The sequence below is a fragment of the Arachis hypogaea genome, chromosome 6 (genome assembly GCF_003086295.3).
Source record: "Arachis hypogaea cultivar Tifrunner chromosome 6, arahy.Tifrunner.gnm2.J5K5, whole genome shotgun sequence".
Lineage (NCBI taxonomy): Eukaryota > Viridiplantae > Streptophyta > Magnoliopsida > Fabales > Fabaceae > Arachis > Arachis hypogaea.
In genome coordinates this window covers 48,555,057-48,581,122 of record NC_092041.1, presented here as the reverse complement: position 1 = coordinate 48,581,122, position 26,066 = coordinate 48,555,057, and positions in this window count along the sequence as shown.

Here is a 26,066-nt window from a genome sequence, read left to right as displayed (position 1 = left end):
GCATACGAAGCTAGATTATGGCACGAAGCTTGCCAACCACTTTCATTGGCGTGTTCTAAGGCAACGCCAGGAATGGTTGCTGGTAGGCACCAGTCTTGGATGCAACCAAGTTGCCACGCCAGGAAGGGTGCCAACCACGTTGCCACGCCAGGAAGCATAGGCGTGTTCAAGGACAACGCAAGCAACAAGCATAGAGCCTTGAGGAAGGCTCGAGCACGTGCCAACGCCAGCTTCCAAAGGGTGTTGAGGGCAACGTGACAAGCAAAACTGAAGGCTAGAGATGAGCCTGGAGGGGCACGGGCAGTTGCCAACGTGCTAGCAAGGAGGCGTGTTTGGCAACAATGCCAGCCTCATGTCTTGCTTGGGAGCTAGGCACGGGCACGTTGAACTTGGGAGGAAAGGGGCGTTTCAGCAACAACTTGGCGCTTGACCTTACCTTCTTTGAGGAAGCATAATTGAGCTAGGAAGTCCAATGAGGTGATTCCAGTGGCATTGGAAAGAAGACATCAAGAGCTTTCCAATGATGTATAATAGTCCATATGAAGCAGAGGATTGACACTCAAATTCTGGCAACATTAGACATGAGAGAGAGTCAAGAAGAAGAAAAGCAAGTTGTTGGCAATAACTTGGGCCAGCAACGCCCAAGTTCAACCTCATTCCAGGAAAAACCATGCACGTCGAAGTGCATTAAGCCTAGAGTTGTTGCCAATAACACCCTCAATGGGCCAGAATTGTTGCAACTTGCTCTGCTTCCTCTATTCTCACAAAGGCCAGCACTTCTTGAATTGAACCAGAAATTCAACAAGAGAAAGCCCACATTGCTAGCCCAATTGAAGATCTTTGAAGGAGTTTTAGGACTAATATAAATAGAGATTGAGTTTGTACTTGGGAGGATTTTGACACTTAGACTTTTTAGACTCTTAGATTTTATTTTGAGAACTCTCTAGCACTTCCGGGAGGATACCGGAGAGCTATTTTGAGTTCTTCTTGGAACTTCTCTTCTTCACTTTTAAGCTTTAAGCATTTTCTTATTCTTTTCCTCTTTCTTTACACTTAGTTTAATTTTGGTTTATGGCAATTGTTGTTGAAATTGGAGCTATGATTCACTAAACCCACTTTCATTAGGGGAAGAGCTCTGCTTGTTTGAATGCATTGATGAACTCCTCTTTTCCTCCTCAATTCTAGTGGTTAATCTAAAGAGGAAACTCTTGTTCTTCAAAGATTCAACCACCATCGAGAGAGGGGTTAATCTATATGAATTATGTGGTGAATTTGAGGAATGAGCCATATAATTCAGTTTAGAGTTCATCCTTTCATGATTTCTTTAATCAATACACTTGGTTAGTATGTGAGATGTAACTTTCCTTGGTTGAGATTATGGGAGTTGTGTGGCTGGATTAGAATTGAGCTTCATCTCTTCTCATGAACAATTAGATCACGAGAGTGGCAATTGGTTATGTTGAGAGAAATTGGGTCACCAAGAGATTGGATTCAATTACCCACTTGCCATGGATCTATACCCATGATTGAGAAGGATTGACTAACATCAATTCATGAAAACTTGCATCTCTGATCCCTGATGATCCTCTCCACCATTAATTCTTATTTCTTTAGCTTCTAGTTGCTTGACTACCCATAACCCAATTCCCTTCTACATCCTGTCAATTTACTATTCTTGTTATCTACATTTTGTTCCTTTAGTTCTTGCTATTTACTCTTATGTTCTTTAAATTCTTTGCCATTTAAATTCTTGCAATTATGTTCAAAAATCACAAACCTCATGAAATTAAAACCATGTTTGCTTGACTAAATTTACCATTAACTAAAGTTGCTTAATCTACCAATCTCCGTGGGATCGACCTCACTCTTAGTGAGTTTTATTACTTGATGCGACCCAGTATACTTGCCGGTTGTACGTGAAATCTCATTTTTACGTATCAAGTTTTTGGCGCCGTTGCCGGGGATTGGAAAAGATTGACAATGATTAAGTGAAGGTGGTTTAGATTAAGCATTTTTTAATGTTTTTGTTAAGCCCACTAACTGTTTGATACTTTGTTTCACTAACCCCAATTCACTCTAGTTTTAGAGTGTCTCACTTGTGATTTTGGTTTTGTTTGTGTATGTCAGGAACTAATAGACGTGATTATTGAGGACGAGAGAACTCTCCGAAGGATAAGGAGAGCAGAAAGAGGAAAGGGAATAGTGGTGAAGAGGAGTCAGAGGGAGAAGATCAAGCCATGGAGGATGAGATGCAAATCCTCTGGAGGGTAACAACATGATGGACCACTAGAAGGTGTTATCTTCATATACTATCCTGATCCAAGACATTGTGGGAGCAGTATTGCTACACCAAATGTCCATGCCATAACTTTGAGTTGAAACCTCAGCTTATCACTTTGGTACAGAACAACTGCTCTTATGGGGGGGGGACCTCTTGAAGACCCAAATCAACATCTATCTATTTTTCTGAGGATATGCAATACAGTGAAGACAAATGGAGTGCATCCAGATGTCTACAAACTGCTACTATTTCCATTCTCTTTGAGGGACAAAGCCACTCAATGGCTAGAGTCATTCCCCAAGGAAAGCCTCAACAATTGGAATGATGTGATGGGCAGATTTCTAGCAAAGTTTTACCCACCTCAAAGAATCATCAAGTTAAAGACAGAGGTTCAAACTTTCAGGCAAATGGAGGGGGAATCATTGTATGAAGCATGGGAAAGATATAAGGCACTAATGAGAAGATGTCCACCTGACATGTTTAGTGATTGGGTTAAGCTCCAAAACTTCTATGAAGGCTTAAGCTTAGAAGCAAGGAAGGGACTAGACTACTCATCAGGAGGATCACTCAACATGATGAAAACTGCCGAGGAGGCTCAAGACCTCATTGAGATTGTGGCAAACAATCAATATTATTACTCATCAGAGAGGCAGCATAATCCGACCCCAAAGAAAGGTGTAATGGAGGTGTTGATGCTATCTTGGCACAAAATAAGTTAATGCACCAACAAATTCAGCAACAAATGGAGATGATAACAAAAAGAATGGATGGTTTGCAACTTGCAGCAGTGAACACAACAAATCAATCATTACTTGAATGGAACCAAGGTGAAGGGACCACTGTTGAACAACCACAAGAACAAGTTCAATACATGCAGAATACTTGAAATTCTCAGGATGAATTTCATGGTGATATATACAACCCATCTTGGAAAAATCATCCCAATCTAAAGTGGGGTGAAAACCATTGGCAAAAGAATAACAACCACAATCACACCCGTAACACAAATAACCAAAATCACCATGCCAACAACACTAACCAATATAGAAAAACACAAAACACATATCAACCACCCCATCATAATTCACAAACTCACCAAAATAACTTCTCTGCACCATCATCCAACTCACAAAATTTCCACACTAATCCGCCCAACAACTTCCAACAACAATCAACTCCCATCATACCCCAATTGACCATCATGAGACCAGAATCTCAAGTATTGAAGCAACCTTGCAAGCACTTGCTCAAACCACTCAAGCCTTAGCTAAGGGACACAAGGAACATGAGATCACCATGAAGAATATTGAGAGACAGGTGGGACAATTAGCCAAACAAGCCGAGCGACCAACCAATGTTCTCCCAAGTGACACAATACCCAACCCAAGAGAAGAATGTAAAGCTCTGCAGTTAAGGAGTGGCAAGGTAGTTGGTGAAAGTTCGAATAAAGAAGCAATAAAACCCAAAGAGCAAGACACAGTGGAAATACATGTGGAAAGGAAAGATGAAGAAAAGGCTTCAACATCTAACAAAGGCAAAGAAGCTGTCAAGCCACAGGCAACCCACCCAGACAAAGAAGCAACCATGATAGCAATGAGAGTGTGAATCCACAACAAGAAAACAAAAATGAAGGAGTAAAAGCTTATGTACCCAAGCTTCCGTACCCAACTAGGATACACAAAGGAGCAAAGGACCAACAATTCCCAAGGTTCTTAGAAATCTTCAAGAAACTTGAAATCAACATTCCATTGGCAGAAGCTCTGGAACAGATGCCATTATATGCAAAGTTTCTTAAGGAATTGATCACCAAGAAGAGAAGTTGGCAAGAAAAAGAAACGGTGATTCTCAATCAAGAGTGTAGTGCCATCATTCAAAAAGGGCTACCTCCAAAACTCAAAGACCCTGGCAGCTTCCTCATACCCTGCACGATTGGGAGCATGGCCGTTGACAAATCACTTTGTGACCTGGGAGCAAGCATTAACCTAATGCCCCTTACCATGATGAAGAAAATGATGATTGAAGAGCTTAAACCCACAAGGATGTCACTCCAACTTGCTGACAGATCCATCAAAATACCAAATGGAGTAGTTGAGAACCTCTTGGTGAAGGTGGGAAACTTCATATTCCTAGCTGATTTTGTGGTCCTAGACATGGATGAAGAGGGAAACAATTCAGTCATTCTTGGTAGACCCTTTTTGGCTACAGCTAGAACAATCATTGATGTGGAAAAGGGAGAGATGATTTTCAGAGTGCATGATGAGCAAATGACCATAAATGTCTTCAAAGCAATGCAACACCCTGTTGAGAAAGAAAATTGCATGAGGATTGATGTAGTAGATTCTTTGGTTGAAGAAGTGCTTGACACAAACCATCAAGTGAAACAAGCGGAAGTCCATAACATCAAGGGACAAGAAGAGAACAAATTGGAAGCATCAGAGGAACCAAGTGAAGCTACCAAAGAAGAGGCACCACAACAAGAGTTGAAACCACTACCCCCTCATCTTAAATATGCATTCCTTGGTGAGAAGGACAGCTTCCCAGTGATCATCAATTCCACATTGAATGCAGAGGAAGAAGAAAAGCTCCTTGTGGTTTTGAAAGCTCACAAAGAGGCGTTGGGATGGACCATTGATGACTTGAAAGGCATAAGCCCTGCCGTATGCATGCACAAGATACTTTTAGAGGAGAATTCCAAACCAGTGGTACAACCCCAAAGAAGATTGAATCCCACAATGAAGGAGGTTGTTCAAAAGGAAGTCCTGAAGTTGTGTAAAGCTGGGATTATCTACCCTATATCTGACAGCCCGTGGGTCAGTCCAGTACAAGTAGTACCTAAGAAAGGGGGGATGACTATCATTGTTAATGAGAAGAATGAGCTTATTCCAACACGAACAGTGACAGGGTGGAGGATGTGCATAGACTATAGGAGGCTGAATGATGCTACACGAAAAGATCACTTTCCTCTACCTTTCATTGACTAGATGCTTGAAAGGTTGGCTGGCCATGCCTATTACTATTTTCTTGATGGATATTCTGGGTATAACCAGATAGTGGTTGACCCCATGGATCAAGAGAAGACTTCCTTTACTTGTCCCTTTGGAGTCTTTGCATACAGGAGAATGCCATTTGGACTGTGTAATGCTCCAGCTACCTTTCAAAGATGCATGCTATCAATCTTCTCAGACATGGTAGAAAAATTTATTGAAGTATTCATGGATGATTTTTCTGTTTTTGGTGATTCTTTCAATACTTGCTTGCACCATCTTACCCTGGTCTTGAAAAGGTGCCAAGAAACAAATTTAGTTTTGAATTGGGAGAAATGCCATTTCATGGTACCCGAAGGCATTGTTCTTGGTCACAAAATCTCAAGAAAGGGTATAGAGGTTGACAAGGCAAAAGTAGAAATTATAGAAAAACTTCCTTTGCCAACTAGTGTGAAAGCCGTTAGAAGTTTCTTAGGGCATGCTGGATTCTATAGGAGATTCATCAAAGATTTTTCCAAAATAGCAAAGCCACTAAGCAATTTGCTGGTGGTAGACAATCCTTTTATCTTTGATGATGAATGCAAACATGCTTTTGAAACTCTAAAGGCTAAGCTCACCACAGCACCAATCATCACACCCCCAAGTTGGGGACTACCTTTTGAACTCATGTGTGATGCAAGTAACCTTGCAATCGGTGCTGTGTTGGGGCAGAGGAAGGAAAAGAAGCTTCATGTTATCTACTATGCAAGTAAGGTATTGAATGAAGCTCAAAAAAACTACACCACAACAGAGAAAGAGCTACTAGCTGTGGTATATGCTTTTGATAAGTTTAGACAATATTTGATTGGATCTAAAGTCTTAGTGTATACTGACCATGCTGCTCTTAAGTATCTTATGTCAAAACAGGATGCCAAACCAAGGCTAATCAGATGGGTGCTACTCCTACAAGAGTTTGATATTGAGATAAAAGATAGAAAGGGCAATGAAAATCAAGTTGCTGACCACTTATCAAGGCTACCACAAGATACATGCCAAGACAACCTTCCATCAATAAATGAAGAATTTCCAGATGAGCACCTCTTGCAAATTCAACATGTCCCTTGGTTTGCAGACATGGCCAACTACAAGGCGGGAAGAATCATTCCACAAGAGTACACAAAACAACAAGTTAAGAAGCTGTTGCATGAGGCTAGGTTCTTCTTCTGGGATGAACCATTCTTGTTCAAAAGATGCCCAGATGGAATGATAAGAAGATGTGTGTCAGAGGGTGAGATGAAGAACATACTATGGCATTGTCACAACTCTAGTTATGGTGGTCATTTTGGAGCTGAAAGAACGGCTGCAAAAGTCCTTCAAAGTGGTTTCTACTGGCCCTCAATCTTCAAGGATGCTAGAGAGTTCGTGAGCCATTGCAATGAATGTCAAAGAACAGGGGTTTGACAAAGAAAAATGAGATGCCTCAGAAGTTCATTTTAGAAGTGGAACTCTTTGATCTGTGGGGGATAGATTTCATGGGACCTTTTCCTCCATCCTACACATTCAAATACATCTTGGTAGCAGTAGAGTATGTCTCCAAATGGGTAGAAGCAATAGCCACCACCACATGTGATACCAACGTGGTCTTGCAATTCCTCAAGAAGAACATCTTCACTAGATTTGGAGTGCCCAAAGGACTTATAAGTGATGGGGGAAGCCACTTCTGCAACAAGCAACTAAATTCTTTACTCCACAAATATGGTGTTACTCACAAAGTGGCCACACCATATCACCCACAAACCAATGGGCAAGCTGAACTTGCCAACAGAGAGCTAAAAAGGATTTTGGAGAAAACTGTGGGAACAACAAGAAAGGATTGGGTTAGGAAGCTGGATGATGCACTTTGGGCATATAGGACAGCCTTCAAGACACCCATAGGAAAATCTCCATTTCAGCTGGTGTATGGAAAGGCATGCCACCTCCCTGTGGAGCTTGAACATAAGGCCTTTTGGGCCACCAAACTTCTGAATTTAGATGCTCAAGCAGCAGGAGAGAAGAGGTTGCTACAACTCAATGAATTAGAAGAGTTCAGATTGGAGGCATATGAAAATGCCAGAATATACAAAGAGAGAGCAAAGAGATGGCATGATAAGAGGATTTCTCAAAGAACATTCGAACCGGGCCAAAAGGTGTTGTTATTCAACTCAAGATTGAAGATTTTCCCTGGGAAGCTGAGGTCTAGATGGACTGGTCCATACACCATCATCAAAGTATCACCTTATGGCTATGTCGAATTACTTGATGAAGCCTCAAAACAAACCTTCACAGCTAATGGACATAGGGTGAAGCACTATTTTGGTGGCCCCTGGAGCAAGGAAGAAAGTGTGCAAATGCTAACATAAGCAAGGAAGTTGCATTGTCAAGCTAAGGACAATAAACAAGCGCTTCATGGGAGGCAACCCATGCAGAGGAGTTCTCTTTTATTTGCTTTAGTAGTCAATAAGAAAGTTTATTCAAAAAAAAAAAGTTGAAATAGCATATAATGTAGGTAAAATACTAAGTTTGGTGTGGCTATCTTTGGAATTAATTCCATAGAACACTTAGTCACAAACTAAGTTTGGTGTCTTTACTTACATTAATAATGCTAGAAAAAATAGAGTAGGGAATCAATTCATAAATTTTAATTTTAGTTTAGTAAACTTTACATAGGAATATCATCATGAGTTGTTAGCTAGTAATGTCACTTTAAGAATCTCAAGATTTTGGAATTTTGTTGCAGGAAAGAAAGAAAGAAGTGATGGGGAATCTTGGAGGGAGGTCACGGATACACAAGGAAGGGAAAGTCACATGAGTCTTGAACTTTGTGCATGGGAAAAACAACTCAACATGCATTGGGCACAAGGAAGCATGCTCCCCATGCTATGACCGAACCCTTAGAACCATGCATCTCACCACGGAAATTACTAGAACCATGCATCCCCACCAAAGTTCACTTTAAATACTTCAACCATATTCATCAAACCTCACTTTTCCTCACTCATCCTTCTACCCCTCATAACCCCATTTCATCACCCGAAGTCACACTCCACCTCCAACTCATTCCATGTTTCCCATATTCTCACCTTAGGCCTAATCTTTACCCAACAAAACTCTTGAAGCATTACATCTCTCCACATAACCGAAACACTCCACCCCCCCTTCACCATCATTTTCTATCTTCTCTAAGTCACCTTGCTCGTCATATACCTCTCCCTTTCACAATTATCTTCTTTATGCTTGAGGACAAGCATTCACCTAAGTTTGGTGTTGGGGAGATTCAACCCTTGCAAGTGAATCTCAATGGCCTCATCATCAAGGGATAGGAGAGAAGATGAAGGACAAGACACCTTTGATCAAAGAAGATTCAAATCCAAACACAACGAGCGTATCTTTAGCTGGATGTCAAGCAAAGATGTTGTTCCGGAGTTACCCTTCAAGCTAAGAAAAGATGAATACCCTGAAATACAAAAATAATCAGGAAAAGGGGATGGGAGCTTCTCTGTAACCAACCTCAAGAAGTGAGCATGCTTCTCATCCATGAGTTCTACACTAATGTGATAAGAGAATATGATGATGAAGAACCATACATGAGTTATGTAAGAGGTGTGACTGTTGATTTTAGCCCGGACACCATCAACAGGGTGCTAAAGGTCAAGCCAAAACAGTTCAAACGAGCTAGCTATGAAGAAAGGGTTGAAAATGACCCAAGATATATGGATGTGGTAAGTGACTTATGCAGAGTAGGCACGGATTGGGTGTTGGATTCACATGGACAACCACTCAAACTTCGGAGAGGTGATCTCATACCTCAAGCAAAAGGATGGCATGACATAGTGAGGAGATCATTGATCTCCACTTCAAATAATTCTGAGGTAACGGTGAATAGAGCAATAATGATCCATTGTATAATGAAAGGAGGGAAAATCAATGTTGGAGACATTATAGCCAAGAACATCATTGACATAGCTCAAAAGGTCAAACAGGACAGCTGGCTAGGATATCCTAGTACTATTCTGCGCCTATGTGAAGAAGCTGGAGTGCCTCTGGAAGAATTTGAAGAAACTGATGTGGTCTCTGTTGGAAAACCTCTTACCCGAGAAAGGTTGGAATTTATCACCACAACCCAATTGGAAAGGCAACCTTTAGCAAGAAGGAAGAAAAGGAAAGAAGCAAGACAAGAGGAGGAGCCTCAAGAAATGGAAGAACCTCATACCTTGAACATGAATCAACTCCAAGCCGCTTTGGAAGGAATCTCTGGGCAATATTCACAAATTCAAAGAAGCCAAGAGGAACAAGCTCAGCAACAAAGGGACCTTTGGCAGTTGATGGACCAACAAAGAGGGGTTCAAGTTCAATGGATGAACCAACAAAATGAATACCAAACACACATGATGGAACTACAACAAGAACAATATGCCAAGATGCATGAAGCCATCAACAATTCAACTGTTGAATATGGAAAAGCCATGGAGAAAGTAATACAAGAACAAGCTCAACTAAGGAAAGAGCAAGCTCAGCAAAGGGAGCTTCTCCATAGGTTGGATGCTAGACATGATACATTTCACAAAGAGTTCAATGAAAGCAGAATGTTCAGGGAAGCCAGGCATAAGGACAGACTTGACTATGATATATGCACCCAAGAAAAGCTCAGTTACCTTTGTGGAGCACCCCCATTACTCAACCCACAAATTAAAAGTTTTAATGAAGCTCGCAAAATATTTGAAGAGCAGGAACTTGCAAGGGTGAGATTTAATGCTCAGAGGCTAAAGGAGACAATGATAAGCTCAGGAGTATGGCAAAGAGAAGAGGGGGATGCAACAACAAAACAACAAGGAGAACTAAGAAAGAAAAAGAAAGAAGATCCAAAGGGGGATTCAACAACAAAACAACAAGGAGAGTTGAGAAAGAAAAAGAAAGAAGATCCAAAGGGCAAAGGAAAGCAAGGAGAATCAAGCAAGGAAAAAGGGACATGAAGACTAAAGGTGGTGAAGTTCCTTTGTTTTTCTTTATGCTTTATTAATAAAGAAGATGTATGTCTGAAATATGGTATACCTTCTAAGATGCATTTTTTTCTTTTTTTGAAGCATTTTCTTTTATGTTGCCCATTCCATGCATCAGTACTCACAGGTTTGGAATGGTTGCTTGTCTTAAGTACTTTTGCTTGTCAATGGAATAAAAGATGTAGTTTGAACAAGAACAGAGAGAAGTCTAGCTTAAAAAGAATCATGTTGTCCCATAAGAAAAGTGCTAGTATATATACATTTATTGTGAAAGAATCAAGGCTCAATAAGTTCAAAAGAATGCTTGCTTATACAAGACTAGTTTGGTTAAAGGTCACAAAGACTTTATCAGTAATAGCACAAATAACCTTGACAATAAAGAAAACAGAAGACGAAGAATGAAAGGCTAGGCATCAATGACAAAATTTGGATATGTGTCTGTGGTGATTGATGTTAGGAGACATACTTGGGCTAGTAAATCCGAGGGGTGCTTCATCACCCGATAACTTGAGTTAACTAACTCGGGATTATCGATTGAAAACTCACAATCAAGAGTAGCTCTATAACAGAACATTTAGCAACCCAAAGAGGTGCTGGACACCACTATCCAAATAAAATTTCAATGTTATATGCCTGTGATTGAATGTGTTAAGGAGAGAGGCTTGAGTTAGTAAATCTTTAAGAGTGTCTCAACACTTAACAACTTGAACCAACTGGTTTGGGATTGTTGATTGAAAGCTTATGCTAAAGAGCCGCCTTAAGACAAGATTTCGAGCTCAATTGAAATAAAAAAAAAGGGGAATATAAAAAAAAAGAAAGAAAAGCATCAAGTAAAGAATGGTTCAAGGGTCATGTGCTACGGTATAGAAAAAAGTCTAGTGAAGTTAACCAATGTAGTATTGAAGCAAGCATTTTAATTGAAAAAGTTGAATAGCCGTGATCAATTACAATAAATTAATGACCACACAAGTGAGGATGACATGCTCAATGAAAAATTACTCTCTGGTAGAACATTCAAGTCTTACATCTTAGATTCTTGTGACAAAGTTTTTATATTTTGCTTGAGGACAAGCAACACTTTAAGTTTGGTGTTGTGATGCAATTGCATATTTGTTATATTAGCTAGTTAGTTTAGTTGGTTTTAGCTTAATTTCACTCATTTTCTCTAAATAAACAAGTCCTTTTATGAGTTTTGTCTTCATGCATGAGAATACCAAGGAACATGTTGATTCTAGCCAAATTCATGCAAATGATTTAAGGAATACATACATGAATGAGTATGAATGAATCTCATGAAATTTATTGCATGAATTGGTAAGACTTTGAAGCTATTTCCCTTGTTGATGATAGGTGATGAAACAAGAAAGCATGGAAGCAAGAATGATGCAAGCTGGGCAAGAAGAAGAAAAGTTGTTGGCGTTGCCAACTTGGAGAAAGGGTGCGTGTTTGAAGGCAACGCCAGGCAGCCCTGGAGAAGCACATTTGGGCATTGCCAACTTGAAGAAAAGGGTGAGTTATTGAAGGCAACGCCAAGGCAGCCCTGGAGAGCAAATGTTGGCGTTGCCAACTTGGAGAAAGGAGTGAGTGTTTGATGGCAACGCAGGCAAGCAAAGAGCTGAGCCAAGGAGAGCTCGAGGGCGTTGCCAACGTGGGAATGAAGAAGCGTTATTCAAGGCAACGCACACAAGCAAGGCTTGGCCCAGGAGGAGATTAAGCTGGCGTTGCCAACGCCAGGAACAAGGGAAGTGTTCCTTGACAACGCCCACGAGCAAACGTGGCCCAAGAGGAGGAGAAGCTAGCGTTGCCAACGCCAGGAACCATAGGCGTTATTCAAGGCAACGCCAAGCAATCTTGGGGAGCTAGTTTTGAGCCTCGAGCACGTTGCCAGCCTAGAGATGAGGGGCGTGTTTGAGGACAACGCAGGCAAACAACGCTGAATGGAAAACTTGGCCCAGGAAAAGGAGATGCACGTTGCCAACGCCAAGTTATGAAGGCGTGTTCCTTGGCAACGTAGCAAGCAACTTTGGCACCAAAGGGGAGCTCGAGCACGTTGTTGAGCTAGGAACCATGGGCGTGTTCCTTGGCAACGCATACAAGCTAGGATTATGGGCACATGAGAGCGTTGCCAACGCCACTTTCATTGGCGTGTTCTAAGGCAACGCCAGGAATGGTTGCTTGGCTAGGCACCAAGTCTTGGATGCCAACCAAGTTGCCAACGCCAGGAAGGGTGCCAACCAAGTTGCCAACGCCAGGAAGGGTGCCAACCACGTTGCCAACGCCAGGAAGCATAGGCGTGTTCAAGGACAACGCCAAGCAACAAGCATAGAGCCTTGAGGAAGGCTCGAGCACGTTGCCAACGCCAGCTTCCAAAGGCGTGTTTGAGGGCAACGTGACAAGCAAAACTGAAGGCTAGAGATGAGCCCTGGAGGGGGCACGGGCACGTTGCCAACATGCTATCAAGGAGGCGTATTTGGCAACAACGCCAGCCTCATGTCTCTGCTTTGGGAGGCTAGGCACGGGCACGTTGCCAACTTGGGAGGAAAGGGGCGTTTTCAGCAACAACTTGGCAGCTTGACCTTACCTTCTTTGAGGAAGCATAACTTGAGCTAGGAAAGTCGAAATGAGGTGATTCCAGTGGCATTGGAAAGAAGAAATCAAGAGCTTTCCAATGATGTATAATAGTTCATATTGAAGCAGAGGATTGACACTCAAATTCTGGGCAACATTAGACATGAGAGAAGAGTCAAGAAGAAGAAAAGCAAGTTGTTGGCAATAACTTGGGCCAGCAACGCCCAAGTCTCAAACCTCACTTCCAGGAAAACACCATGCACGTTGCCAACGTGCATTAAGCCTAGAGTTGTTGCCAATAACGCCCCTCAATGGGCCAGAATTGTTGCCAACTTGCTCTGCTTCCTCTATTCCTCACAAAGGCCAGCAACTTCTTGAATTGAACCAGAAATTCAACAAAGAGAAAGCCCACATTGCTAGCCCAATTGAAGATCTTTGAAGGAGTTTTAGGACTAATATAAATAGAGATTGAGTTTGTACTTGGGGAGGACTTTTGACACTTAGACTTTTTAGACTCTTAGCACTTTTATTTTGAGAACTCTCTAGCACTTCCGGGAGGATACCCGGAGAGCTATTTTGAGTTCTTCTTGGAACTTCTCTTCTTCACTTTTAAGCTTTAAGCATTTCCTTATTCTTCTTCCTCTTTCTTTACACTTAGTTTAATTTTGGTTTATGGCAATTGTTGTTGAAATTGGAGCTATGATTCACTAAACCCCACTTTCATTAGGGGAAGAGCTCTGCTTGTTTGAATGCATTGATGAACTCCTCTTTTCCTCCTCAATTATAGTGGTTAATCTAAAGAGGAAACTCTTGTTATTCAAAGATTCAACCACCATCGAGAGAGGGGATAATCTATATGAATTATGTGGTGAATTTGAGGAATGAGCCATATAATTCAGTTTAGAGTTCATCCTTTCATGATTTCTTTAATCAATACACCTTGGTTAGTATGTGAGATGTAACTTTCCTTGGTTGAGATTATGGGAGTTGTGTGGCTGGATTAGAATTGAGCTTCATCTCTTCTCATGAACAATTAGATCACGAGAGTGGCAATTGGTTATGTTGAGAGAAATTGGGTCACCAAGAGATTGGGATTCAATTACCCACTTGCCATGGATCTATACCCATGATTGAGAAGGATTTGACTAACATCAATTCATGAAAACTTGCATCTCTGATCCCTGATGATCCTCTCCACCATTAATTCTTATTTCTTTAGCTTCTAGTTGCTTGACTACCCATAACCCAATTCCCTTCTACATCCTGTCAATTTACTATTCTTGTTATCTACATTTTGTTCCTTTAGTTCTTGCTATTTACTCTTATGTTCTTTAAATTCTTTGCCATTTAAATTCTTGCAATTATGTTCAAAAATCACAAACCTCATGAAATTAAAACAATGTTTGCTTGACTAAATTTACCATTAACTAAAGTTTCTTAATCTACCAATCTCCGTGGGATCGACCTCACTCTTAGTGAGTTTTATTACTTGATGCGACCCGGTATACTTGCCGGTTGTAAGTGAAATCTCATTTTTACGTATCAGGTTCCTTAATCAGAATCTTCGTGGTATAAGCTAGAATTGATGGCGGCATTCAAGAGAATTCGGAAGGTCTAAACCTTGTCTGTGGTATTCTGATTAGGATTCAAGGATTGAATGACTGTGACGAGCTTCAAACTCGCGATTGTGGGGCGTTAGTGACAGACGCAAAAGAATCACTGGATTCTATTCCGACATGATCGAGAACTGACAGCTGAATTGTTGTGCTGTGATAGAGCGCATTGAACATTTTCACTGAGAGGACGGGACTGTAGCCATTGACAACGGTGATGCCCAACATACAGCTTGCCATGGAAAGGAGTAAGAAGGATTGGATGAAGACAGTAGGAAAGTAGAGAGACAGAAGGGACAAAGCATCTCCATACGCTTATATGAAATTCTCACCAATGAATTACATAAGTATCTCTATCTTTATCTTCATGTTTTATTCATCATTCATAACCATTTGAGTCTGCCTGACTGAGATTTACAAGATGACCATAGCTTGCTTCATACCAACAATCTCCGTGGGATCGACGTAAAAAGGGTGTATGGCCGAAAGTTGAGCTAGAATTGGGCTGGACTCGTGCTAGAAGCACAAGCCCTGCCACGCGTACGTGTGCCCCACGCGTCCACGCCGTTTTCAAATTTAGGCCATCCATTCGATTGCGTCAACCACGCGACCGCGTCACCCCAGATTTTTGGCAAAAATGCATTTAAACAGAGAGTTGTGCGTACGCGAGGCTACACTCGCGCCACTAGCACATATCGAGTCACGCATCCGTGTGTCACACGCGTTAGCGTCACTTCATCAAAGCGCGACCCACGCGACCGCGTGCCCCATGCGCTCGCGTCGCCTGCGCCGCACAACTTATCCAAATCAGCCAAATGTCTTATCTTTTCTTCCCCAAATCTAAATCTTTTCTTTCCCTTCTTATTTCTTTCTTCCTTCCTTTCTTTTTCTTTCTTTTTTCCTTTCAATTGGTGTTAGAAATTTATTTGGGTCATTATTTTGCTTGTGGATTGTTAAGAAATTGCTTCACAATTATATATTATTTTTTAAGGGTGCTTGCATGTTCAATTTAATAATTTCCATACCTTATTTATTATGCATGCTTTGTGTTTGTGAAAAAGCCTGTATGGCATTGTGCATTCTTAATTATTCTATCCTTCTACTCTAATGCCTGTTTTTCACAAAACCCTTCTCAATATTTAATTAATTAAATATAATTGTCAATACAAACGTTATTGTTAGTTTCTCACGACTAATAATACATTATGGCTTTTAATGCTTGATTTACGCTACTCATGCCTTTGCCAGCATGCCAATAAACATCTTGCATTTAATTGCCTCAATTTATCATGCCCTGTTTCCATTGTTGTCCTAATTTCATGGAGTCGCGACCATGTGTTAACAACATTCTTCTTTATTTTGGCATGATTATTACTCGTAATGCCCTCTCCTTTGCTCTATACCTTTGACTTCATGTCCCTTTCTCTTCTCCCTTTTCAGGATGGCCACCATGAAGGGTAAAAAGAAAGACTCTACAACGAGCACCGGCTGAGGAACCACAAACCCCACCCACCTGCACATCGTTGCATGCACCGAGGACGGTGCAATCTTTAAGTGTAGGGTGGTTGATACCGATCTCCACGGGTTAGTTAGTCCATTCTCAACACCAATTTTTGTTTTTCATTGTTGCATTTGCATGTTTGATTGCATGTTTGTTTGATTTTGTGCATATTTTACCACTTGGTTGAAATAATATTTTCTTTTTCAAGAAACTTTTTATAGTATTTCACTAATTTAAATTAAAAACTTTTTGAAAAAAACTTGTATGAAGAAATATTATTTTGGAACATAGTTTAGAGCTCGAACACACAAAACCAGCGAGATTTTGAGCCTATTTGATTGGTTGCATTTTATCAACCAATATATTTTATTTTTGTGTGTTATTCTCTCTAAAATTGTAATCTTTATCTTGCTTAATTCTATATTTCCATTGTTTGATGTATTCAAGCACTTATATGATTGAGGCCTTGTTTCACTAAGCTTACATACCCATATGACCTTACCCTTTCGTTATCCTTTGCAAACCAATTTGAGCCTATTTTACCCATTTGTTCTTTACTTTAGCTCATTACTAACTCTAAACAGAAAACAATAATGTCCTTAATTTGAATCCTTGATAAGCTTAAACTAGTGAGAATGCTCATGAATTAAGTGTGGGGAAAAGTGGGTTTGGAAACGTTTGGTTTTGTGAATTGAGTATGTTAGACTTTGTGTGAAAATGCGAAAAATGTAAAGAACATGTTTATGCATTCAAAACCTTAATCATATGCATTAAAAAAATATATTAAGATAAGAAAAATAAAAAGAAAAAGAAAAGAAAAAAAGAGCAGTAAAATAAAAAGGGGACAAAATGCCCCAAAGTAAGTGTTGGTATCAATGCATATGTACTGAACTCAAATTTAGGATGCATGAATATGTGGAAAACACAGTGGTGCATGAAATTGTGATCAATACTTTTCACAACTCAAATAATCCCCGGTAATGAATCCAAAAACTTGGTGTTCAATACCATGGCATAAACACAACTTCGCACAACTAACCAGCAAGTGTACTGGGTCGTCCAAGTAATAAACCTTACGCGAGTAAGGGTCGATCCCACAGAGATTGTTGGTATGAAGCAAGCTATGGTCACCTTGTAAATCTTAGTCAGGCAAACTCAAATGGATATGGGTGATATACGAATAAAACATAAAGATAAAGATAGAGATACTTATGTAATTCATTGGTGGGAATTTCAGATAAGCGTATGAAGATGCTTGGTCCCTTCTGTCTCTCTGCTTTCCTACTGTCTTCATCCAATCCTTCTTACTCCTTTCCATGGCAAGCTTATGCAAGGGTTTCACCGTTGTCAGTGGCTACCTCCCATCCTCTCAGTGGAAATGTTCAACGCACCCTGTCACGGCACGGCTATCCATCTGTCGGTTCTCAATCAGGCCGGAATAGAATCCAGTGATTCTTTTGTGTCTGTCACTAACGCCCCGCCCTCAGGAGTTTGAAGCACGTCACAGTCATTCAATCATTGAATCCTACTCAGAATACCACAGACAAGGTTAGACCTTCCGGATTCTCTTGAATGCCGCCATCAGTTCTAGCCTATACCACGAAGACTCTGATCTCACGGAATGGCTGGCTCGGTTGTCAGGCGAGCACTCGGTTGTCAGGCGATCAACCATGCATCGTGTATCAGGAATCCAAGAGATATTCACCCAATCTAAGGTAGAACAGAGGTGGTTGTCAGGCACACGTTCATAGGTGAGAATGATGATGAGTGTCACGGATCATCACATTCATCAAGTTGAAGAACAAGTGATATCTTAGAACAAGAACAAGCGGAATTGGATAGAAGAACAATAGTAATTGCATTAATACTCGAGGTACAGCAGAGCTCCACACCTTAATCTATGGTGTGTAGAAACTCCACCGTTGAAAATACATAAGAACAAGGTCTAGGCATGGCCGAATGGCCAGCCTCCCAAAGAGGGTTCAATCATAAAAACATGATCAAAAGCTCTTAAGATTGAAAGATTTAAAATACAATAGTAAAAGGTCCTATATATAGAGAACTAGTAGCCTAGGGTTTACAGAGATGAGTAAATGACATAAAAATCCACTTCCGGGCCCACTTGGTGTGTGCTTGGGCTGAGCATTGAAGCATTTTCGTGTAGAGACTCTTCTTGGAGTTAAACGCCAGCTTTGGTGCCAGTTTGGGCGTTTAACTCCCATTCTTGTGCCAGCTCCGGCGTTTAACGCTGGGAATTCTAAAGGTGACTTTGAACGCCGGTTTGGGCCATCAAATCTTGGGCAAAGTATGGATTATCATATATTGCTGGAAAGCCCAGGATGTCTATTTTTCAACGCCGTTGAGAGCGCGCCAATTGGGCTTCTGTAGCTGCAGAAAATCCACTTCGAGTGCAGGGAGGTCAGAATCCAACAGCATCTGCAGTCCTTTTTAGTCTCTGAATCAGATTTTTGCTCAGGTCCCTCAATTTCAGCCAGAAAGTACCTGAAATCACAGAAAAACACACAAACTCATAGTAAAGTCCAGAAAAGTGAATTTTAACTAAAAACTAATAAAAATATACTAAAAACTAACTAGATCATACCAAAAACATACTAAAAACAATGCCAAAAAGTGTACAAATTATCCGCTCATCACAACACCAAACTTAAATTGTTGCTTGTCCTCAAGCAACTGAAAGTCAAATGAGATAAAAAGAAGAGAATATGCAATGAATTCCAAAAACATCTATAAAGATCAGTATTAATTAGATGAGCGGGGCTTTTAGCTTTTTGCCTCTGAATAGTTTTGGCATCTCACTCTATCCTTTGAAATTCAGAATGATTGGCTTCTTTAGGAACTCAGAATCCAGATAGTGTTATTGATTCTCCTAGTTAAGTATGATGATTCTTGAACACAGCTACTTATTGAGTCTTGGCTGTGGCCCAAAGCACTCTGTCTTCCAGTATTACCACCGGATACATACATGCCACAGACACATAATTGGGTGAACCTTTTCAGATTGTGACTCAGCTTTGCTAGAGTCCCCAATTAGAGGTGTCCAGGGTTCTTAAGCACACTCTTTTTGCCTTGGATCACAACTTTATTTCTTTCTTTTTCTCTCTCTTTTTTTTTCGTTTTTTTTGTTTTTTTTTTGTTTTTTTTGTTCTTTTTTTGAATCACTACATTTTCTTGCTTCAAGAATCAATCTGATGATTTTTCAGATCCTCAGTAACATGTCTCCTTTTTCATCATTCTTTCAAGAGCCAACATTCATGAACCACAAATTCAAAAGACATATGCACTGTTTAAGCATACATTCAGAAAATAAAAGCATTGCCACCACATCAAAATAATTAAACTGTTATAAAATTCAAAATTCATGCAATTCTTTTCTTTTTCAATTAAGCACATTTTTTCATTTAAGAGAGGTGATGGATTCATAGGACATTCATAACTTTTAGGCATAGACACTAAGACACTAATGATCACAAGACACAAACATAGATAAACATAAGCACTAAAATTCGAAAAACAGGAAATTAAAGAACAAGGAAATTAAAGAACGGGTCCACCTTAGTGATGGCGGCTTGTTCTTCCTCTTGAAGATCCTATGGAGTGCTTGAGCTCCTCAATGTCTCTTCCTTGTCTTTGTTGCTCCTCTCTCATGATTCTTTGATCTTCTCTAATTTCATGGAGGAGAATGGAATGTTCTTGGTGCTGCACCCTTAGTTGTCCCATGTTGGAACTCAATTCTCCTAGGGAGGTGTTTAGTTGCTCCCAATAGTTTTGTGGAGGAAAGTGCATCCCTTGAGGAATCTCAGGGATCTCATGATGAGTGGGATCTATTGTGTGCTCCATCCTCTTCTTAGTGATGGGCTTGTCCTCATCAATGGGGATGTCTCCCTCTATGTCAACTCCAACTGAATAACAGAGGTGACAAATGAGATGAGGAAAGGCTAACCTTGCCAAGGTAGAGGACTTGTCCGCCACCTTATAAAGTTCTTGGGATATCACCTCATGAACTTCTATTTCTTCTCCAATCATAATGCTATGAATCATGATAGCCCGGTCTATAGTAACTTCGGACCGGTTGCTAGTGGGAATGATTGAGCGTTGTATAAACTCTAACCATCCTCTAGCCACGGGTTTGAGGTCATGCCTTCTCAATTGAACCGGCTTTCCTCTTGAATCTCTCTTCCATTGGGCGCCCTCTTCACAATGTCTATGAGGACTTGGTCCAACCTTTGATCAAAGTTGACCCTTTTTGAGTTTGAAAGGGCCCTCGGGGGTCACCTTCTTCAAGGCCACAACTTCATAGAAGTGGTCTTGATGCACCCTTGAGATGAATCTCTCCATCTCCCATGACTCGGAGGTAGAAGCTTTTGCCTTCCCTTTCCTCTTTCTAGAGGTTTCTCCGGCCTTAGATGCCATAAATGGTTATGGAAAAACAAAAAGCAATGCTTTTACCACACCAAACTTAAAAGGTTTGCTCGTCCTCGAGCAAAAGAAGAAAGAAGAGAGTAGAAGAAGAAGAAATGAGAAAGAAGGGAATGGCTTTTGTGTTCGGCCAAAAAGGGGAAGAAGTGGTGTTTAGGTTGTGTGAAAATGAAGGAGTGAAGATGGGTTTATATAGGAGTGGGGGGGCTCATGGTTCGGTCATGTATGGGTGGGTTTGGGAGGGAAAGTGGTTTGAATTTGAAGGGTGAGGTAGGTGGGGTTTTATGAAGGATGGATGTGAGTGGGGAAGAGAAAGATGGGATTTGATAGGTGAAGGGTTTTTGGGGAAGAGGTGTTGAGGTGATTGGTGAATGGGTGAAGAAGAGAGAGAGTGGTGGGGTAGGTGGGGATCCTGTGGGGTCCACAGATCCTGAGGTGTCAAGGAAAAGTCATCCCTGCACCAAATGTCATGCAAAAATGCGTTTTGAGCCAATTCTGGCGTTAAACGCCGGGCTGGTGCCCATTTCTGGCGTTTAACGCCAAGTACTTGCCCTTTTCTGGCGTTTAACGCCAGTCTGGTGCCCCTTTCTGGCGTTAAACGCCCAGAATGGTGCCAGACTGGGCGTTAAACGCCCATCTGCTAGCCTCACTGGCATTTAAACGCCAGCAGGTTCTTCCTCCAGGGTGTGCTGTTTTTCTTTCTGTTTTTCATTCTGTTTTTGCTTTTTCCATTGATTTTGTGACTTCTCATGATCATCAACCTACAGAAAACATAAAATAACAAAGAAAAATATATAAAATATAACATTGGGTTGCCTCCCAACGAGCGCTTCTTTAATGTCAGTAGCTTGACAGAGGGCTCTCATGGAGCCTCAGAGATGCTCAGAGCAATGTTGGAACCTCCCAACACCAAACTTAGAGTTTGAATGTGGGGGTTCAACACCAAACTTAGAAGTTGGTTGTGGCCTCCCAACACCAAACTTAGAGTTTGACTGTGGGGGCTCTGTTTGACTCTGTTTTGAGAGAAGCTCTTCATGCTTCCTCTCCATGATGACAGGGGGATATCCTTGAGCCTTAAACACAAAGGATTCTTCATTCACTTGAATGATCAATTCTCCTCTGTCAACATCAATCACAGCCTTTGCTGTGGCTAGGAAGGGTCTGCCAAGGATGATGGATTCATCCATGCACTTCCCAGTCTTTAGGACTATGAAATCAGCAGGGATGTATTGGTCTTTAATTTTTACCAGAACATCCTCTACAAGTCCATAAGCTTGTTTTCTTGAGTTGTCTGCCATCTCTAGTGAGATTTTTGCAGCTTACACCTCAAAGATCCCTAGCTTCTCCATTACAGAGAGAGGCATGAGGTTTACACTTGACCCTAAGTCACACAGAGCCTTCTTGAAGGTCATGGTACCTATGGTACAAGGTATTGAAAACTTCCCAGGATCTTGCCTCTTTTGAGGTAATTTCTGCCTAGACAAGTCATCCAGTTCTTTGGTGAGCAAAGGGGGTTCATCCTCCCAAGTCTCATTTCCAAATAACTTGTCATTTAGCTTCATGATTGCTCCAAGGTATTTAGCAACTTGCTCTTCAGTGACATACTCATCCTCTTCAGAGGAAGAATACTCATCAGAGCTCATGAATGGCAGAAGTAAGTCCAATGGAATCTCTATGGTCTCATTTTGAGCCTCAAATTCCCATGGTTCCTCATTGGGGAACTCATTGGAGGCCAGTGGACGTCCATTGAGGTCTTCCTCAGTGGCGTTTACTGCCTCTTTCTTCTCTCCAAATTTGGCCATGTTGATGGCCTTGCACTCTCCTTTTGGATTTTCTTCTGTATTGCTTGGAAGAGTACTAGGAGGGAGTTCAGTAATTTTCTTGCTCAGCTGACCCACTTGTCCCTCCAAGTTTTTAATGGAGGACCTTGTTTCAGTCATGAAACTTTGAGTGGTTTTGATTAGATCAGAGACCATGGTTGCTAAGTCAGAGGTATTCTGCTTAGAACTCTCTGTCTGTTGCTGAGAAGATGATGGAAAAGGCTTGCCATTGCTAAACCTGTTTCTTCCACCATTATTGTTGTTGAAACCTTGTTGAGGTCTCTGTTGGTCCTTTCATGAGAGATTTGGATGATTTCTCCATGAAGGATTATAGGTGTTTCCATAGGGTTCTCCCATGTAATTCACCTCTTCCATTGAAGGGTTCTCAGGATCATAAGCTTCTTCTTCAGATGAAGCTTCCTTAGTACTGCTTGGTGCATTTTGCATTCCAGACAGACTTTGAGAAATCAAATTGACTTGCTGAGTCAATATCTTGTTCTGAGCCAATATGGCATTCAGAGTGTCAATCTCAAGAACTCCTTTCTTCTGATTAGTCCCATTGTTCACAGGATTCCTTTCAGAAGTGTACATGAATTGGTTATTTGCAACCATTTCAATCAGCTCTTGAGCTTCTGTAGGCGTCTTCTTCAGATGAAGAGATCCTCCAGCAGAGCTATCCAAAGACATCTTGGACAGTTCAGAAAGACTATCATAGAAAATTCCTATGATGCTCCATTCAGAAAGCATGTTAGAGGGACACTTTCTGATTAATTGTTTGTATCTTTCCCAAGCTTCATAGAGGGATTCTCCTTCCTTCTGTCTGAAGGTTTGGACTTCCACTCTAAGCTTACTCAATTTTTGAGGTGGAAAGAACTTTGCCAAGAAGGCATTGACTAGCTTTTCCCAAGAGTTCAGGCTTTCTTTAGGTTGAGAGTCCAACCATGTCCTAGCTCTGTCTCTTACAGCAAAAGGGAATAGCATAAGTCTGTAGACCTCAGGGTCAACCCCATTAGTCTTGACAGTATCACAGATTTGCAAGAATTCAGCTAAAAACTGATGAGGATCTTCCAATGGAAGTCCATGGAACTTGCAATTCTGTTGCATTAGAGAAACTAATTGAGGCTTAAGCTCAAAGTTGTTTGCTCTAATGGCAGGGATAGAGATGCTTCTCCCATAGAAGTCGGAGTAGGTGCAGTAAAGTCACCCAGCACCTTCCTTGCATTGTTGGCATTGTTGTTGTTTTCGGCTGCCATGTCTTCTTCTTCTTTGAAGATTTTTGTTAGGTCCTCTACAGAGAGTTGTGCCTTAGCTTCTCTTAGCTTTCGCTTCAAGGTCCTTTCAGGTTCAGGATCAGCCTCAACAAGAATGCTTTTGTCTTTGCTCCTGCTCATATGAAAGAGAAGAAAACAGGGAAATATGGAATTCTCTAAGCTACAGTATAGAGATTCCTTGAGGAGTCAGAGGAAAAGAAAAATGGAAGACAGAGGTAGAAAATTCGAACTTATCAAGAAAGATGGAGTTCGAATTGTGTATTAAGGAATAGTGTTAGTCAATAAATAGAAGGATGTGAGAAGAGGGGAAGAAATTTTCGAAAATTAAGTAAAAGATTTTGAAAACATTTTGAAAAACATTAATTGATTTTCGAAAACCATGATTGAGAAGGAAGTAAAGTGATTTTTGAAAAAGATTTTGAAATTGGAAATCAAAAAGATTTGATTGGAAACTATTTTGAAAAAGATGTGGTTAAGAAGATATGATTGATTTTAAGAAAATGTGATTGAGAAGATATGACTTGAAAAACATTTTAAAAAGATTTGATTTTGAAATTAATAACTTGGCTAACAAGAAAAGATATGATTCAAATATTAAACCTTTCTCAACAGAAAAGGCAACATACTTGAAATGTTGAATCAAATCATTAATTGATAGCAAGTATCTTTGAAAATAGAAAGAAATTGATTTTGAAAAAGATTTGATTGAAAAGATTTGATTTGAAAAAGATTTGATTTTGAAAAGATTTTGAAAACTTTGAAAAAAATTGATTTGAAAACAAAATCTTCCCTCTTGTGCCATCCTGGCGTTAAACGCCCAGAATGGTGCACATTCTGGCGTTTAACGCCCAAAATACTACCCTTTTGGGCGTTAAACGCCCAGCCAGGCACCCTGGCTGGCGTTTAAACGCCAGTCTGTCTTCTTCACTGGGCATTTTGATCGCCCAGCTTTTTCTGTGTGATTCCTCTGCAGTATGTTTTGAATCTTCAATTTTCTGTATTATTGACTTGAAAAGACACAAATTAAAAATATTTTTGGATTTTTGATAATAAGGAATAATCAAAATGCAACTAAAATCAAATAACAATGCATGCAAGACACCAAACTTAGCAGTTTGTATACTACTGACACTAACAAAATGAGAATGCATATGAGGCACATAAAAACACTCAAGTCAAGAGAATTTAAAGATTAGCGCAAGAAAATCATCAAGAACAACTTGAAGATTAATGAAGACACATGCATGAATGCAAAAACATGCAATTGACACCAAACTTAACATGAGACACTAGACTCAAACAAGAAATATGCAATATTTTTGGTTTTTATGATTTTGTAATTTTTTTTTGGATTTTTCGAAAATTAAGTGAGAAAAAGAAAACAAAGATATCAAAATTCTTAATGAGAATTCCAGGAATCAGTGCAATGCTAGTCTAAGACTCCGGTCCAGGAATTAGACATGGCTTCACAGCCAGCCAAGCTTGCAAAGAAAGCTTCGGTCCAAAACACTAGACATGGCCAATGGCCAGCCAAGCCTTAGCAGATCACTGCTCCAACAGCAAGATTGATAGAAATCAACAAGCTCTTGTGATGATAAGTTGAAACCTCGGTCCAATAGAATTAGACATGGCTTCACAGCCAGCCAGACTTCAACCGATCATCATGAAACACTAGAATTCATTCTTAAGAACTCTGAAAAAAAAATACCTAATCTAAGCAACAAGATGAACCGTCAGTTGTCCAAACTCAACAATCTCCGGCAACGGCGCCAAAAACTTGGTGCTGTTGACGGATCAGAATTTTGGCACTGATGTTACCGGACCAAAAGCTTGCCGAAAACTCGAACAGTCCCCAGCAATGGCGCCAAAAACTTGGTGCATGAAATTGTGATCAATACTTTTCACAACTCAAATAATCCCCGGTAATGAATCCAAAAACTTGGTGTTCAATACCATGGCATAAACACAACTTCGCACAACTAACCAGCAAGTGTACTGGGTCGTCCAAGTAATAAACCTTACGCGAGTAAGGGTCGATCCCACAGAGATTGTTGGTATGAAGCAAGCTATGGTCACCTTGTAAATCTTAGTCAGGCAAACTCAAATGGATATGGGTGATATACGAATAAAACATAAAGATAAAGATAGAGATACTTATGTAATTCATTGGTGGGAATTTCAGATAAGCGTATGAAGATGCTTGGTGCCTTCCGTCTCTCTGCTTTCCTACTGTCTTCATCCAATCCTTCTTCCTCCTATCCATGGCAAGCTTATGCAAGGGTTTCACCGTTGTCAGTGGCTACCTCCCATCCTCTCAGTGGAAATGTTCAACGCACCCTGTCATGGCACGGCTATCCATCTGTCGGTTCTCAATCAGGCCAGAATAGAATCCAGTGATTCTTTTGCGTCTGTCACTAACGCCCCGCCCTCAGGAGTTTGAAGCACGTCACAGTCATTCAATCATTGAATCCTACTCAGAATACCACAAACAAGGTTAGACCTTCCGGATTCTCTTGAATGTCGCCATCAGTTCTAGCCTATACCACGAAGACTCTGATCTCACGGAATGGCTGGCT